The sequence below is a fragment of the Trachypithecus francoisi genome, unplaced genomic scaffold (assembly GCF_009764315.1).
Source record: "Trachypithecus francoisi isolate TF-2019V2 unplaced genomic scaffold, Tfra_2.0 Contig01461, whole genome shotgun sequence".
NCBI lineage: Eukaryota > Metazoa > Chordata > Mammalia > Primates > Cercopithecidae > Trachypithecus > Trachypithecus francoisi.
This window is the reverse complement of record NW_022681433.1, coordinates 6,480,454-6,493,459: the sequence shown is the minus strand read 5'-3', so window position 1 is coordinate 6,493,459 and position 13,006 is coordinate 6,480,454. Positions and strand designations below refer to the sequence as shown.

General features: G+C 40.2%; 1 protein-coding gene across 2 annotated transcripts in view; it reads right to left on the bottom strand.

The window, feature by feature from the left end:
- SMAD9 (SMAD family member 9) overlaps positions 1 to 13,006 on the bottom strand; it is a 75,921-nt gene that overhangs the window by 38,508 nt on the left and 24,407 nt on the right. The gene's annotated exons all lie outside the window — the stretch shown is intronic.

Here is a 13,006-nt window from a genome sequence, read left to right as displayed (position 1 = left end):
ACTTCAACCAAAACAACATAGCACAATAGAGTATATGGAGAAACAGATAATGACAATCTAGGTGCCATTTATTAAACCAAATATTAAATAGATTTGCAGTAATATAAAACAGTAATACTCTTCTCAATAACTTTTTTGAAAACAATGTTTTAAATAAAAATATTTTATGTTAATATATAATAGTTTTTAATGAATCAATAAATATTTTTAAATTTCTTAGTTTCAATTTTTAAAACAGTAAAAATTAATAGATCCAGCCAACAGAAGAGTTCTTTGTTCTCGATGATTTTTAAAAGTGGAAAATTTTAAGACCCAAATGCCTGATAACTGCTTTTCTAGAAATTATACACTATCACAGACACAAATACATATGCAAGAAAGCACAGCTGTCACGTTTGTTATTTGGTATAAAATCAACTGAATTCTTCTTTGCCCTCTAATCCACAGGAGATGTTCTTTCCCGGTTATTTAGCAGTCTTATTTAAATTTCCTGAGGTAGAACTGTATTTCCTCTTCTGTGAAACAGTTGGCTTAAACAAAACCTCCTCCTTCTTCCAGATTTTAGAAACCAGCCGCCTCATTAATGTTTAAAATGGCTGGCTGGTAACATTTTGGAGCAAGCTGACTCAAGTATTTTGGGCTATTGGAATCAATGTAGCTCATAGTCTCCAACAACTGTTTGTTTAATAAGCATTAAATATAATCTTCTCCTTTGCTTCCCTGGAGGGCAAGCTATACCTTTCTGAGTCCAATTCTACAAACTTCTTTTGAACATAGGTGCCTTATAACCCCCTGCTAAGGTGATCATTATCGGGCACCTCAGGTGAGGAGGATGGCAGTATGGTCCCACAAAAATGAATGAGATTTAATGAGTATAAAGCAATAGTCACATCACTTTATTCCTCATCTGGCATTGTACAGAGATAAACTATGACAAAAGGGAGAGTTGAGAGCCCCATAGCTGCTCTTTTTCGCTTGGCAGTTTGACTTACGCTCAGTTTTATTTGGAAAGGTTGCTTTTGTGACTTCACAATCATGAATTTATAAAGTATAGTTCAGTCACTGTGTTCAAGTTCTGTTTACTTAATCTAGTCAGGCTGCCTTAAAGCAATGGCTGAAGACGGTTAAGAGCTTTAAGGAGAAGTCTCATGATAGAATAACCTGAACCCCAGAAGAGTTGTGAATTCTGCTTAGTCTTACATGGGATTCATTGTCAGTAAGTTGTGGCATAGATCTTTAAGCTGAGGTCAGTCGTGGAGAAAAGCTTTTTATAAAACCACTCAGCAGAGTTAAACCAAATATACCTTTTAGAAATTTTTGCTCCACGAAACAAGAAACGGTTCGCTAACCCAGGTTTTGTTTGGTTCATTTTTGTAAACTGTGGGTGCCTATTTACCAATGGCATGTGAACTCTACTGGAACAAAACAGCTTTTGTACAAACAATAAAACAAAATAGACTTTATTGCAGAGCAGCTGACAAAAATAATTAAGTATAATAATAATCATTTCATTAAGAATGTTCATTCAGAAGTATGTGCTGTGTGTGTGTGTGTGTGTGTGTGTGTGTGTACGTGTGTGTGTGGCCAGGGGGGATGTATGTGTCCAGGGTCACAGTGGAAAATTTACTTGTTAAGTTGGATTACAATAAAAAAAGTTTGAAAAGCACTGCTCCTAAACCATACATTTTTCTTGAAACTGTCTGTCTGAGGTTTACCTTGATGAGTGACCTTCAGTGGCCACCATACTTTCTCATACCTTGGGAAATTGCCATCTAGTCATGAATCTAGGGTCTGAAACACCTCAGCTCTCTGCAGACCGATCTCACTGACACATTTCAAATCATTATAGTGGTCTCACGACAGTTCCAAAACTATGATTTTACTGCTGCAAGATACCGATCCTGTCCCATTAAACGCAGGCCCTTGCATTGAGGGAGTCCCGGAAGAGTTAAATTTAGAACTTCAAGAGTGATACACACCCAATTCATAACAGTGGCCTCCAGGTAGGCTAGAAACAGAAAATATCAAAAAGATGTTAATGAGGCTGACTGGTGGGTATACAGATGTTCAAAATATTATTTTCTATGCTTGTTTGTATGCTTGGCATATTTTTAATAGAAAATTTAAGTGTAAAAAATGAATCATGCCAGGTGCGGTGGCTTACAGCCTGGGTCCCAGCTACTCAGGAGGCTGAGGTGGGAGGATCACTTGGGCGCAGGGGTTTGACTCTGCAGTGCGCTATGACTGCACCACTACACTCCGGTCTGGATGGCAGAGACCCCATCCTCTTGTCTAGGTTGTTCCTATTTGTCCAGGCAGTGCACTCTAGGGTTCATAAAGGTTATTCCTTCTCATTCCTATAATGTTTTAGCCACTAGGAGAACAAAGGGCCTCCCTATTTGTCTCCAGGTGGTCATCGCCCTGACATTAACAGTGCAAGTTTGTTCAGTTGTGTCAACCTGGCTCCGAATAGCTTTCCATTGTCAGAGAACTCTAAGAATAAACTCTAAGCCCTAACCTACTGTCATCTCCTGATAACTCCATGGCCCAGGTTCACCATAACAATGAAAACAGAGCACCTTCAGAGCGTTCAGTGAAAAAACAACTGGCTGCAAAAATAGGAGGAGGGGCGATTAATATTTCTCTCAGTTACTACATTTCTCAAAAGTGCAAAGAAGAATGAAACAAACAATAAGTGAGCAAAACCTGAGGGGGTGGGAAGTCTGGAAAATTCCTGAGAGGATAACTGGGCTGCACTTAAAAGGATTTAAATCACAGTTAAAAAAATAATAATAAACTGGTCGGGCATGGTGGCTCTCGCCTGCAATCCCAGCACTTTGGGAGGCACTGGCAGGCAGATGGCTTGAGCTCAGGAATTTGAGACCAGCCTGGGCAACATGATGAAACATCAGCTCTACAAAAAATACAAAAGTTAGTTGGGCGTGGTGGCGCCTACAGGTAGTCCCAGCTACTTGAGAGGCAGAGGCAGGAGGATCGCCTGAGCCTGTGAATAGAAAGTTGCAGTGAGTCATGATTGTGCCACTGGACTCCAGCCTGGGCAACAGAGGGAGACTGTCTCGAAAAATAATAAAAATAATAAAAAATAAAAATATAAACTGTGGTGGATTAGGATAATTTTCTAAGATTTTTTGGTGTGGTATAGTCTCACTTTTGTAAGAAAATCGTGTATCCCTGTCACAGATCAACTGTGTGCTCTTAGGCAAGTCATGTTGTCTCTCTGGATCCCACTCCCTCCTCATTTGCAGACCAAGACAAGGCTCAGTCTCCAGGGGAGGGTCTGCCTGGGCTGTTGGCTGGATGTGCCACATGGGATCTTAAGACCTGCTCAGCTGCTTCGATGCTACTGGGACTACCCGTAGCAGTCGGAGCGTGACCTTCACTCATGACGCTTCATGGCACAGAGCAGGGCAAAACAACAGCTCTGACACGGCTATCAAACTGACCCTGTTAACAACAAGTATCATCTACCAACACGAACCAATTCCCACTTTGCTCTCCAGCTACTTGTTTCATTTTAGTAGTATTTGAATTACTGCAAAGGAATAAGAGTAAAAACATATACTGGGCATTCCTGTGTTTGAAGCCATTGGTCAGTGCGTGATTAGCGTTCATAACCCCAGATCCCCCACAAAGCCTCCTGCTGGTCCTTAGAGCTTTCCTTCTTTGGGGCAGAGAGAAAAAAACACCATGACTGTCCTTTCTCTGGAAAGGACACACTTCACACACTCGCAGCACAAAAACAGTACTTTTTTCTTTTTCTGGCATTGAGTTTTACAATAAACCCCAACTGAGTAAGAAAACAACTTCTCATTTTCGAGTCTTTTAAATAAACAAGCCCACTTAAAAGAAAAGCAGTGCTGACCGCATGCATACACCAGGATTTAAGTGCACATAATTCCACAGTAAAAAACAATTTACCCGGCTGGGTAACAATTCAGGAGACATAAGCTTTTTTATTTTAAGTTGACGGTTTTAAATCCAGCTCCCATTAGCAGTTACTGAAGATTATTTCCACTCAGTTGATCTCCCTGGAAGGTTCAGTTGGTGATTTTAATCCTGAAGAAAATACAATTTAAAAAATACCGTTTAAGATGGAGCATTCCTAAGCCCTGGGCACATGGAACCTTTGAGCAATCCTTCACAGGCACTACTTTTGGGTCAGTGTGGCCGAGGTCTCCATCACCTACCAGGCTGCACAATGCGGTCAGCCCAGGGGGTCAGGGAGCACGTGTTTGTTCTGCAAGGGCCTAGTCCAGAAACAATCACCACGATAAAACATCATGATTTCCTTATTTGTTTTTGTCTTTTAATTTTTCAAGCTTATCAGTTTTGACCCTCTAATCCATGACTAGCATTAAGTATACCTTGGTATCTATAAAACAGTTTACTAACCAATTTAGAAAGTGAACACTTTTGCTGAAGGAACATTTAACCCCCTCCAAGAAACACTGTTATCTAGACTATTTCTGCAGCACTTTTTGTACACTGGTAATTAATACAGCCATGATAAATGCTTATTTTACTTTACAATAATTTCTTTATACTTTACACACAAGTATAAAACTACGTCCAAAAGGACTTCTATCTAGAAAACAGTTGGCTGTTATTATCACCACTGGCACACACACATCATGTCTTATTACTGTACAACTTGAGAAGGAACTGGGCTTACATACACACACACACATGTATATTTAATTCAAATTTGTCCTCCCTGACACTAGCCTGGCATTCCCATATGTCCCAAATGAGTAGCAATCACAACTTGTATTATAAGATATAAATAATCACTTTATGCATATGCCAGTTCAGTATAATGCGGTTGGATACATATAGAAAAGGTATCATGATTTCATCTTCTGAAAGCGACTTTTCTAGGTGTATTCTGAGGTTTCCTAAATATCCATGAAGGGTCAGTTCTAGTTCTCTGGGTGGAATACCTTTGGCCCACAGCACCAAAGAAGACAACAGAAACGCAGCTGCTTGTAATGGGAGTTCTATCCAGGGGGCCGCAGAGAGATTCCAAGCCATCTGTGGACACTTGAATTGCTCATTTTGGGTAATTGTACAAATACTGGGTTTTTCTAAGGCAACAGCCCATAGGTATTCTTCTTTAAATTCTGAAAAGAGCCTGTGACCCCCAAAAGGTTATAAAAACAACAACACTGAATTAGAAAAAAGGGGAAAAAGAGAAAGTAAGAGTGAGAAGGGAATAAGCTAAAGGGACTGTAGAGAGTAGCTGACTATTCTATGTGGGTGCTGGGAAGAGCCTAGAAGGACTATAGTGCGTGGAAATCATGAGAAAGTAGAGGGGAGACAGGCAGATGGCCAGCACATATTGACTATCTTCATGATAATGCCTTCAATACATTTACTCGCTGAATCACTGTCACAGCTGCATGTGCTTATTAACCCCACGTGACATGTGAGGAAACCAAGGTACACAGAGATTAAGTACCTTGTCCAAGGTCACACCACTAGTAAGCCAGGATTCAGACCCCTGCAGTCTGGCTCCAGACACCGTAAGCCACTGCACCATAATCCCACTCCCAAAGGACATGGGAGGAAAGCAACATGGGTGCATCCCCTGACAAGCCGAGACGGACAGCAAAAGACCCCCTGAACCCAAGGCTGGGCCTGAGCTGTACTGAAATGCAGGAGGATGGGAGATGGAGCCTGAACGGTGGAAATGTGAGAGAGAAGCCCTCCAAGATCTCTTCAATCTCCAAAACGTTGTGGCTCTAAAGGGGCATGAAACACAACAGAGAGGTTGGCTCTGTCTCCTAAAGGAAAGGACCAACCTGAGCTGAGCTGCATGCCAGCCTCCATTCAGCCATTCACAGATCTCAGCAAATGGCCCTGATATGAATGCCTATCATGTGCCAGCCCCTGCCCAGTGGGGAGCAAAGCAGACATGGCCCTTGTCCATAGAGGGCTTAGAAACTGTCTGGATATGAAACATGTAAATATTAACAAGTCATGAAGTCTTATGCAGGAACAAACATGACTGTGGGTCCAGGGACCTGCTTGGACTTCCTGGTGAAGACCCCCGAGGAGGTGACAATGAGATCAAGAGGACAAGAAAGTGCTGCCACTCTAGGGGCTGTAGAGTGAGACCTCCAGAGAAAAATGCCAAGAGGGTGGCACAGGGGTGGAGAGAATTCCATGCATTTGGGTAACTGGAGGAAAAACTGTGGCCAAGGAAGAGTGGGCAAGGGTGTGAGTGGCTGGAAGTGAGGCAGGAGGGGAAGACACGAGTGTCCTGCTGGAGCTGGAAAGCAGCATATGGAAAATGGGTTTTATCTAAAGTGCAAAGGGGAGCCTTGAATGGGTTTTCTTTTTTTTTTTTTTCTTTCTTTTTGGAGAGAGGAGGTCTATGCTGGTCTTGAACTCCTGGACTCAAGTGATCCTCCTGCCTCAGACTCTCAAAGAGCTGGGATTACAGGCATAAGCCACCATGTCCAGTCTGAATGGGTTTGAAAAACAAAGAAGTTAAATGATCTGACTTGATCTTTTTTCTTTTTTTTTTTTTTGAGATGGAGTCTGCCTCTATCTCCCAGGCTGGAGTGCAGTGGCACGATCTTGGCTCACTGCAACCTCCACCTCCCGGGTTCAAGTGATTCTCCTGCCTCAGTGTCCTGAGTAGCTGGGATTACAGGTGCACACCACCACACGCAGCTAATTTTCGTATTTTTAGTAGAGATGGGGTTTCATCATGTTGGCTAGGCTGGTCTCGAACTCCCGACCTCAGGTGGTCGGCCCGCCTTGGCCTCCCAAAGTGCTGGGATTACAGGTGTGAGTCACTGCGCTTGGCCGACTTGATCATTTTTAAGTGATCGTCCTAGTTGCTTATATGGAGAATAGATCAGACGGGGGAGCAAGTAGAAGACAATGCAGAGGGACAGGTGAGAGCTGGGAGACCCGGCAGAGGAAGTAGTTACTGGGAAGGTGAGGTCAGTGCGGTGTGTTTTGTTTAAAGATGAGGCTTCTAGAGATAATCTTATTCATTTTACTGATTATCCATAAAAAGGAGAGATGCATGTGGCAAAAGATACAAGTGGGACAACAGAAGGGAAGAGGAGTAAACGAGAGCACACACAGGCAGGTTTGTCTATCTGGTCACAGGATGATGAGGGTGGTTCCCTCTGAAAACTCCAAGGTTGCAGAGAAGTTAGTGAGACAGGCAGGAGGAGGGGGACAGATGTGAGGAGCAAGGCAAAGGTGGGAAGCAGCCACAGTGTGGGAAAGCAGAAGTGTGTTCTGCATAGAAAACAAAAGACAAACTCCAACAGGAGCCTGTCAGCCAGGGCTGACAACAAAGCCACTGGAAGGGTCCCACTCTAAGGAGTTTCAGAAAAAGGAGCTCTACTCTCAGAATAAATGAGCACTGCTGTTTCAGGGTGTTCAGCCTGAAACCAGAGTTGGTTACGGATATGGCTTGGCTCTGTGTCCCCATCTACATCTCATCTTGAATTGTAGTCCCCACTTGTCGAAGGAGGGATCTGGTGGGAGGTGACCGGATCATGGGGGCAGATTCCCCACTTGCTGTTCTCGTGATAATGAGCGAGTTCTCGTGAGATCTGGTTGTTTGGTAAGTGTCTGGCGCTTCCCCCTTCTCTTTCCCTCCTGTCACCATGTAACATGTGCCTTGCTTCCCCTTCACCTTCTGCCATGATTGTAAGTTTCCTGAGGCTCCCAGCCATGTGAAACTGGAAGTCAATTAAACCCCTTTCGTTTATATAAAGTACCCAGTCTCAGGCTGTTTCTTTATGGCAGTGTGAGAATGGACTACTACAGTTTACCGCTGGGCTTTTTTCACCTTTATGATAAGAGAAGGTGACCAGAGCTGGATAAAGAGGCAGAAGAGCCAGGCAAGTATTTGGGCACTTATGTATAACAGATGCAAAAATATCACTGCAATCAACTCCCAAATCATACACTGATCACGTTATAATGAAAGTAGGTGGTGCTCTCAAGTGGGAAAAAGCAACATTCCTAAATATGTTTTGTGATATGCATGACACTCAGCACCGGGAAGTGAGGAAGTGGGGAGACATTCTGAAATGGGAATACAGAGTGTTTGTGTGCTTTACTAAAGGATGCGATTAACTTGATCGGCTTTTGAACGCTTTTAATATAATAGCTTAGAGAGGAAGGGAAAACACTTCCATGTGCCAGAGAGGATGCACATGAAACTGACCACATTCATTGCCTTTGGAAAGGGAATGTGGCCAGAGGAGAAGGGTGGAAGATATTTCAGTTTGCATTTTATACCAACTGAAAAATGCCTCCCAAGTCAGAAAAATCACAATAGAAAACTGAGAAGAGGACTGCAGAAACGTGGGAAATAGGTTGCCCACTATTTTTCCAAACACTGATTCTGCTTCAGGAGAAAAATCATAATTGAATTTCTTCCTGAATAAATGTTTTATTAGCAAAGATTCATTTTTTCCCACCCTTCCTCAAAATGCTTTGAAGCAGTATGATATGATTAGTGTCTCTGGGGTGTCCACATATTTTGGTCCAGCTCTTGTCAAGACCACAGGAACACTGGATTTCCTGTCTCCACGCAGAAAGTTGTGTGCTATTTACTTTAAAATGCGGTCCCATGTTTCTTTCATGCTCAAGATAAGTCTTGCACTTTCCAGTTAGACAGCAGGTAGTGACTACCTTACTAACAGGGACAATCCATTCATCACGAGTTCCTACTTGTCCTAAAACTTTAATTAAATCGCCAGAACTCAGCAGACAAGCGAGAAAACAAAAGAAAAATGGGCCTTTAACTCACAGAAGAACCCAAATATGGCTACAAGAAAGAAGCCCATGTTACTTAAAGACAATTCTTAATATAGATCTCACTCTAACAGGCTTTTTTATTTTTATTAGAGCGCTTTGATTGAAATGTTATGTATACATAAAATTATATCATTACTGACAATGAAATCATTTCTTCCTTCCCTACTCTATTTGTAACTCTTAATGTGTTTATAAAACATCCCACACATTCTCAAGGAGAACAGAATCAAGGCCAACTATTTTAGCATGAATGATTTATCAATTACAAAATGTAGATCCTTAGAAATCTATTTTCACTGAATTGTTTATCATCTGGTAAATAATGAGTACCCTTAAAAAGAACCAAACCTCTCATACTTTGGCAACCTCGAAAAGAATACACCAGATCTTATGCAACATCATATGGTGTCCTTACTCCAGCAATTCTGACCCATGAAAATCTGAGTTTATCAAAAATATAAACTTAGGAAAGATTATTTGTCTTATGAAATGAGTCATACTACATGTAAAAATATGATTCAATTTACAAAAATCTGATTCACAGACAGCTCTTTCAGGAATAAATATCCTTTCATTCAAATAAACATTTACACCAAGTTCTTGCTGTGTAACTGCTAATTTTACTTCGAAAGGCATATCTAATTTTTTTTCTTTTTTGTTTTCTAAAGGCATATTTAATTTTTGGTCAGAAAAAAAATCTATAACCTTTAGTAAAATTAAGAGATCTCATTTACATTTCTACTTCCAAAATATAATTCTACCTTTTAAAATGTATTGTGCTTATCTTTTCATCTACATGTTCTGGAAGGGCACTGAAGAATATCACTGTTAAGCAAACTGTAAAACAAATCAAATTAGTTTTGAAGACACTTTACAACTCTTTGCCCATCAAAACACTAAGCATCCTTAAAACTTTAAGAATTATACAACTGTTCCAGCTTTTTGGTAAACAATACAGCAAATAATATTTTACTGATGTAGTCAATGAACCAGTTTTTTTCAATGTTCCCAGCATGTCCTTCAGAAAACAGATAAATTGTATTTTTCTAAATATCAGAAGATACCCAGGTGGAAAAGCTTAGCTTAAATTTGGAAGAGATATTTCTCTTTGTTTAAAGTAGGTGTTTAAAATTGGCTTTGTAGGTAACTAGACACATTCAACTTTCTTCTCATTGTTGTAAAGTCACCTCAAGAGTCTGGATGCCCTTTTTAAACTCTGATGACTGTTTAGGAACCAGAGAAATGAGCTCCCCTCCAACCACACATGCATGCACCCGTGCCCTCTCTCCCTCCCCTTCTCAACCCCCACTCTCCCCTCTCCCCACCCCTGTGACCCCTATCTCTCTCTCAAAATCAATGCTGTTCAGCCAAAACAGGAGGAATGTGAGCTGGTGGCAGAGCAGCAACAGTGCATCACAGACACACCACACAGAATACAGAGTATGCTCTTCAAAACGTTCCCTATTTTTCATTCAGAATCTCTCATATGCTAACTCACAAGTCACTTTTATGGAGCTTATCAGAAAATGTATTAACTTCACCCCAGCCTGTAGTTCATGGTAGTAAACCCAACAAATGATCTTTCACTTTTCCTCCTTCCCGCTTTGGTCCTCTGAGAAATACAAATCCTAAGAAGAATAAATGGCCATTTTGCCTAGTCCTACTAAAAACAAGTTACCATCTTTCCTTGTGCTTAGGAGTAGAGAGTATCTCTAAAAAGCCCTTTAAAACCTCCTTGGGGAAGCCATCCTGACATACTTCTCAACACTTTCATTCATTTTTGATTCAGTCAACAAGTATTTATTGAGACTCTATCCATGCACTGGGTGCTGTGCCATGAGCTATACTTTCCCAGATTCAAAATCTCCATTGCCTATGGAATAAGAACTCTAAGAATATGATGCCATTAGCCTGCTTCAAATATTCAGAGTCTTAAAAATGTAATAAAAGATTGGGGAGGTGCTACTTCTGGCCTTAGTAAATGGTTTACTAGGTAAGGGGGGAGACGTATTGCTTTGTTTTATTTTGTTTTTATTTTAAACGTAGGTGGCAATAGAGTGATTTCATTGTAGAGAGTCTAAAACTCTTCTGGGCCAGGCCAGAAGGAATGTATTTTCTTCATTACACCCAGCCCGGTAAGCCCCAGAATCTGTAACTGGCACCCACAGGACAGCTTCCCTGTTCCCTAGGTCAGAGCTGGATGGACCCTAGGGCATAAGCTTGGGCTAATCCAACTTGCTACAGTTTTCTCCAGGTGGAAGTCTGAAAATGTAGTTATGGTGTAACTGAGGAAATGACAGCAATTAGAGCTCTAATCCTGCTGCACTATCATTTATCTGCTCCTTCCATCTGGCATCTGTTAAATGCTACAGTCCCACCACACAAACAAGCACTTCTTTAGATCTGCAGTTTGTATTCTTAAGGTTGGGAAAGAATTTCAGAAATTAAAAACAAAACAAAACCAAAAACTGAATCTGTCCTGGAGTAAGGGTGAGCTCATCCATCCTAATGAGCTCTGTACCTTCTCAAGCCAGAAAAACACACAGAAAATGACAGAGTACAAGACCATGTTGAAATATTTTTGTCAACGACGATTGTTGAAATATACAGAAAATGGTATTAATGGGTGACTAGGCTTCATGGTACCACTGACTTGAAAACTTAAACTGGGGCCACTCAGGTCAAATGTAAGGAAAGAACCTTACGAAGTCATGGTGGATACCCACGAGTAATGAAGTTGGTCATCATGCAGAGCAAAAATTCTTCCTATGTCAGTTTAGTCACTGAATGTAGATGAACAAGTAGATTTTTAGGTGCTAAGGAGTCATGAAACACAGCAAAAACCAAGACAGGATACACCAGCCTACCAAAGCACCACCCTAGCAAGTGCAAAGAAAATATCAGGAAAGACATTCTCAACCTTAAAAATTATGGCAAAGCCCACAAACTAACTACACTAAGTTCGTCCTGTCTCGCTTCAGATATTAAAAACCACATTTTGACAAAATCAACCAAAACTTTCCACTAAACCACCTGCTTGTATAAATTTAACCATCCTTTGTGCTTTAAAGTTGACAGCATCAACTGTCCATAAACATTCCAGTCTTCTGAGCGAAATGGGTCAGACTACATCAGGAACGATGGAGCTGTTTTCTCAGTAGGTTTACGTTTTACTAAGCCGATAACTTATCAGTGATGCTTAACTTTAAAATAATCCAGCACAAAGCCACAACTGAGATAGATCAATAGTTGTAACCTTGAGAGGCAAAGCAAAGAGAATAATAAGCAAGACGTACTTTTAAGAAAAGAAAATGTGAAGTCATTCCTATGTAAAATCTCAAACAGAATATAGGAAAACTCAGCATTCTCCAGTCTTCTCGAAACACTGGCACTTTGTTGGGTCAGAAATGTTTAGTTATAAAATTAGAACATAAGTAAAAATCATTAAAATATAGTCATATGATTTACTAACTTAATAGACTTCTTGTAGAAAACTTAAATTTGGTCTGGATTGGCAAGTGTTGATAAGAATGTGAAAAATAAGAATTTGTAGAAATATTCAGTTCAAGAACTTTGGAAATAATTTGCCATTATCTTGTAAAGTTGAAATTTGTATAAGACATAGTAACTCCACAACAAAGTATATAACCTAGGCTAGTTTCCAAACCTCAGGTAGAAATGACTAATGAAACAAATTCATTGGATCTCAACCAGCATTTTAAAAAATGGACTAGATTTTATCAGTCACTGTTGATAGTAGGGAAAAATACTATTTCTTGAAGTTTTTGAAGAGACGCATAGAGGTATTTGTGTATACGTCCTATTGGATTATAGTTTTTTAAAAAAATTGAAAGCCACTTTCGCTAAAGAAACTATGTACATATTCTGTGAAGGCGAAGTTGAGTAAAAAATAAATGAATATATATATATATATGTATAAAGAAACCACTATACATACTAGAATATTCATAGCAGCATTATTCAAAACAGCAAAAATCTGGAAATAACTCAAATATCCATTGACTAGAGGATGGATTAAATAAATGATGAAATAATCTTACAACTGAATTTCATATAGTAATAAAAACATATTAATGATATCCACAAAGATTAATCTTAGAAATATAACATTTAGTGAAAAACAGCAGAGCCTAGAAGATGACATAGAGTATGAAACCACTCTGATAAA